The 5,624-nt window shown below is 45.7% G+C and overlaps 1 pseudogene; it reads right to left on the bottom strand.

The window, feature by feature from the left end:
- Nucleotides 1-3,710: 3,710 nt before the first annotated feature.
- Nucleotides 3,711-4,421, bottom strand: LOC110315088 (annotated as a pseudogene).
- Between the last annotated feature and the right edge of the window lie 1,203 nt (nucleotides 4,422-5,624).

Genomic DNA, 5,624 nt, shown 5'->3' with positions numbered 1-5,624 from the left:
CTCAGTAGGAAATGGATCTGAGGTAGGCATTTTCACTCAGCCAGGTGGATACCTGTGAGTTCCAAACCAGCCTGATTTACACTGAGAATTCTAGAACAGAGAGTGTATACACTGAGAGGAACAAATAAATGAAAGTATGGAGGAAGGAAGGAAGGAAGGAAAGGAGGGAGGGAGGGAGGCTTGTCGAGAGTGAGTGAAGGATGGAGAAATAAAGAGTGATAGATGGTTCTCATGACAGGCCTTTCTGCAGTTCTGGAAAATAAATGGAAGCTGCTATGAAAAGCAGGGCTCAGGAACTGGGAGAGTCAGCTGTGATATTTCTCCTGGGATTTCATCTATGGAAAGAAAGCCTGGGTAGTTAGTAGCTCTCACTCTGCAGCCCACCCTTTCCCTCCAGTGCCAGCTGAGTTCCCTACACCATGCGGAGGATGTGGGTTCTCATGCTCAAGCATGGGCAACATCGGGTGTGATGCCAAAATAATGGTTTTTACTTTGTTGGACTATTGGTTGCAGTTTTACCTTTTCAGTATTCCCAGGAATTTTAAGTGATCTTTCTCCCCCAGGAAGACCTAATCTGTGAACTACTAGGCTAGAGACCAGACTAGAGAGTGATCACACAGATATCAGTGTAAAGAGGACACTTAAGTATCATCACTTACAGTTTACTCCCTGAATTTCATTTTCCTGGAACTCTATGTAGGAAATAAAAAAGCAGTGTATCAAAGTTCTGATNTGCATGTCTTTCCTTTGAANTTTTAACATTTTCTTTATTTCACAGCATTNAGACCTTTCAAAGCAGTTGGGAAGACTCAGATAATAAATCTGGGATTCACTGAGAGAATGAAGGCCTTTCAAAATTTCTCCTGTAAAGTTCAAAACTGGGAGAAGAGTTCAAGATTTCATCAACAATAGAAGAGCCCAGACATTCTTACAGGATTTCTTTTTCTAGTACAAAACTGACTAGAAATAATTTGGTAGNAGAATGGAATGGGGAGTATCTTGAAACTCATAGTTCATCAGTCTCTCTATACCTGCCTTGATTGTTTTTTGGACATTGCAGTATTTTGTTAAGTATACATTTATACAAGTAGGACACTTTTGAGTTTGAATATCATTGAGCTGGATTAGATAGGAAACAAATATGGACTATTTTTCCTTGTTAATCTCTGACCAGTGAAAATGTTGTTAGAGGTGCGTTTGGAGAAGGTGTTTGGCTTAGTTATTGCTCGAGTGTCCAGGTCAGAAGGACAGACACCATAGTTCCCATGACTGACTGGTTAGATCCAGGACATTTATCTCAGGACTCTCCAGCCTGGTCACCAAGCCATGGACATGCTGAGACTGTACCTGCTACATTGTTCTTGTGGAATTCTAGTAGGATTGTGGGACAAAGANTAGGTCTCAAGGGGATTAATAGCTGGAGTCCCTGCCTTTCCATGCCTTGACCCTGTCTAAGTCAGTGTTTGGATTCCTGGAAGAAAATGTTATGACCAAGAAGGAAGTTGGGGAGGAAAGATTGTATTCAGCTTTTAATTACACTTTGCTTTTCATCACCAAAGGAAGTCAGGACAGAAATACAAGCAGGGCAGGAACTTGGAGGCAGGAATTGACACAGAGGCCATGGAGGGTTCTTTTTACTGGCTTGCTTTCCCTGGCTTGCTCAGCTTGCTTTGTTATAGAAGCCAGGGCTATCAGGCCAGGGATGGTACCACCTACATTGAGGGCCCTCTGCTCTTGATCACTAATTTAAAAAATACGTTACAGCTGGATCTCTTGGAGGCATTTCCTCAAGAGACAGTCCTTTCTCTGTGATAACTGCACTTTGTATCAAGTTGACAAACAAAATATGACCAGTAGAGACCCCTAGGTAAATTTCAAACCCATCAGGACAAGAATTATAAACCAATATCCTAACTTAATTAGGTACNTTGAACACACTGAGTCAAATGGCTAATTCACAGACTGATCTCCTACATCTTCTATGTAGTGGACTCTGGATCTTGGGTAGGTTATCTCACTCAGAAATGCCCATTGTATTTACTCTGTTTGCAAGTTGTCATGATTGTGCGTTCTTCAAGACACAGAAATACATTAGAGCATCCTATGAAACTGGCCCCATTGTATTCTGTTTAATGCAGTTTTAAGGTAAACAAACTAATGTGAGAATCAGAAGGAGACCCTGGTGATCATGGACCTGTCTCACAGCACCAAGTACAGCATCCCTTTCCCTTCCCACTCAACAGTACAGGAAAGGCTTTCTGGCTCAGCATCAGACATCAGCACTAAGACTTCCTATGGAAATCCATCCATCAAGAACACAGAGTCAAGTAGGGAGGAGGAGGTTTTAACCACTGGGCAGGAGTTTTATGGGCAAGTGGATGTACTTTCAGGGAAGCAAGCCCCTGACTGTTTACATGATGGTTCTGGTCCCTGTCAGGTGATTTTTGTCCTGAAAAAGTTTCTTTCTGGGGAGGGTGTGGAAAGATGAAATAGGACAAATAATGTTCTTGCTAAACAATCTTAAAAATGTATAAAACTGTATAAAATTTACCAGATGTTACCTACAGTACCCAGGTACAGCATTGAAACCATACAGCATTAAAAATCCATACAAACAAAACTTAACAAAGAGATTTGCAAATGATAGTTGAGAAGTTCTAGTTTATGCAAAAACTGGCAGTGTATTGTTAAATCTCTATGTGAAACACAGGCTTTTTGAAGAGAAAAAAAAATTCTTATGCAAGAATATGCAGTGTGTAACTTGCCAGACTGAAACTTGTTTTTGTCTAAGGTGCTGGGCATGCAATGCACATTCCTTAGAAATCTGACAGTTTTCCAGATGGTGGGTGAGAGGACCCAAAAAGAAAATGAAATTGTGTCTGAGTCACATTCCCTGGGTCATACTGGTGCATAGGCGCCACGGGTCTCATCCAGGGTTTCCTCCTCCCCTTCTGGACCCTGGGTTTGCAATGGATCCCACTGCAGCCTCCCTGGCAAAGTCTGGGTCCATGTGAAACCAAAAGCACCTGGAAACAAAATCAACTATGCTGTTATCAATCAAGGTGGGATTCAGCCTTTACAGGCTGATATAGTACAAGTGGCAGTCAATCGTGAACCAGGATGAGACATCGCAAGCTCAGGCACTGAACATTGGTAATGTGGGAGAGGTGTATTTCTGGATACACAGTGCCCATGGCTGCAGAAGTGGCTGGCCTTGATCTTGCAGGCAGAACTGCAGGTTTTTGCAAATGAACCATTCTGGTTTAGGACTCTCATTGGCTCCTGCTCCCCAATTGATAAGGAAAAGCCTGCAGGTGCACTAATCCAGTACTTATCCAGGACCAAAGGCAGACAATGAGAGTGAGAACCCATCAGTTTTCTGTCTTAGGCTCCTTGTTGCTGGACCAAGAGCATGCCAGGGAAATAACCTTGATGCCTCCTTAAAAAACAAGAGCAGAGAGACCTCGGCCAACTAAGGTTTTAGCGCCCTGGACCACGCCTTCCCTGAATTCCTAGAGCCTAAAGCCAGACCTGCCTTGCCATTGCAAGTTGTACCAGGGTTTTCCCCTTTCTGGCCTTTCCATGAATCCTAGAAACAGGCGATCCAGGTTGAAATCGGCGCTTTGGAAAATGGGCTGGCACAACCCAGAACAGTTTCTTTAAATCATTTACTAAACGATTAAGAAATGGCACAGAGGATTGAAGGCAAATTATTGTGGACGCGGGGGCTGCACTGAAGATTGCCTGCAGTTGGAGAGAATGGAGAGATTTAGGTGCACAGATCCTTTTAGGCACAACCCCCCTCCCCCCCCCCGCTTTAAAATTGCAGAAAGGCGCCTGCTGTTCTCTAAGGTTCCCTGCTGCCAAAGGCCAGCGGGCAGCAGCCAAGGAGGAGGCACATAGCAAGCAATGAATGCGCTCCAGGAGGCCTGGCAAAGTTCAGAGTCTATTTCTCCTGTCCCTGATGGCTGATGCCTGGCACTAGCTGTAGCCACAGATCACAGTGTCGTGTTCTTCGTGGCCACGGTGGGACGCTCTGGAACAGGACCGGGGCTGCGTTGCCACTGTGAATTATTTTCTGCAGCGTCCTCCCGGGTCCCCTGAGTCGTGGGTTTCTACTGCTGTTCCTCCTGGATGGCGCTCACTGAGTCAGGAATGCTGGGCTCCGAGGTGCTCTGGATTCTGCAAGTGTCGGTCCTGGGGTAGATTCCCGCGATTTAACCGATCCAAACTGGAAGCGGTTGTTCATGGTACTCACCGCCATTGTCTGATGGTAACACGCTGAGGACTGAATAGAAAGGAAGAGACCAGGGACCGCGGTCTTCTGAGAAGCTGTGGAGCAGAGAAGGCTGGACCTCTTGCATCGCAGGAATGGAATCCCAGGACTGCATCACTTGCAGGGACCAGAAAGTCGACTCCATCCCTTGAGCAAGTACATGCCTCCCAAGGACAGGAGCCTGTGGAGCAGTCTCCTGCAGGCTACAGGTCAGCAGTTTTTGTAGTCTTCAAGGAAGGTGAAGTCCGATGAATTAGAAAATTTTTCTAGGGGAAAATGTCCTTTTGCCGGACGGACCTCCGTATGAAATCTGTTAACAAACGAAATCGTACAAAAACGCGAAGCCTGCGCGTTCAAACCTTGTTCTGGCGACAAAAGGAAAGCACTGATGAACAAAATCCGGTAAATGGTTTGAATTCATGGTCTGATTTCCTCCATAATCTGCTGAGCACCAAAAGGAACTTGGCTTGCCAGACAAGTCACAGTAGACCAAGAAGTGATACCCAGAGAGTCTAAGCTGGTCACTAACTACCCTGATTTGGTGCTGGGCGAATAGCAGACCTGACAGCGACCCCTGCTGTGAAGCATCACTGTATCTGTGAACCCGGATTCTTGCAGGAATTCCTTCACCTGCCCCCACTCCCAGCTGTGGTTCCTAGCATTGTGGACAAGCGCGGGCGGACTAATCACAGACTTACCCAAGATCGCAAGTCTTGCCTAAAATCCATGTTGTGCTAGTGAGACGTCTTATCCAGGTGTCGTCCTGCGTTTTGCTCCCTTATGTCTGAGGTGACATGAGGAAGGAAAGAGCAATTGAAACCGAATGGCAGTGGAGCCCTGGGCCGAAACAGATGATCATAGGTGCACAGAAAGGAAAACATCTGTGATGGAGATTCGTGTTTTTCCGGAATTTGTCGTCTTTCAGAGGGTGGGTGTCACATGTCTTGGCACACTTGCCAAGTTGAAAACATGCCTTTACCAATAGCATGAAATCTGCTATCAAAAAGAAGCGAAGGATTTTTCAGCGTTTAGAAACATCGAGCGGTGCAGGGAACCAGAAAACATTCCAAAACCCCAGTGTCTGCATCGCGTCTCCTGCATACTCACACCTGGACACCAAGCATTTCTGTCAGCATCCAGGTGCATACGGTCCGAATCGTGGGTTCACACAGAATCCCACTGCAGCCTGCCAGGCAGAATCTGATCCTGTCGACGAAACGAAAGCACCGAGATGCAAAATCACCTATGCGGTTTGAAATCGCCTTCGGACTTCAGCCCATGCCTGCTGACAGCCAAACTGAATTTGGCTCAGTGGAAAGTAGCAAGCACTGTCTAATTGGGAATGTCA

This window comes from Mus pahari, unplaced genomic scaffold (assembly GCF_900095145.1).
Source record: "Mus pahari unplaced genomic scaffold, PAHARI_EIJ_v1.1 scaffold_12856_1, whole genome shotgun sequence".
Lineage (NCBI taxonomy): Eukaryota > Metazoa > Chordata > Mammalia > Rodentia > Muridae > Mus > Mus pahari.
This window is presented reverse-complemented; position numbering and strand designations above follow the sequence as displayed.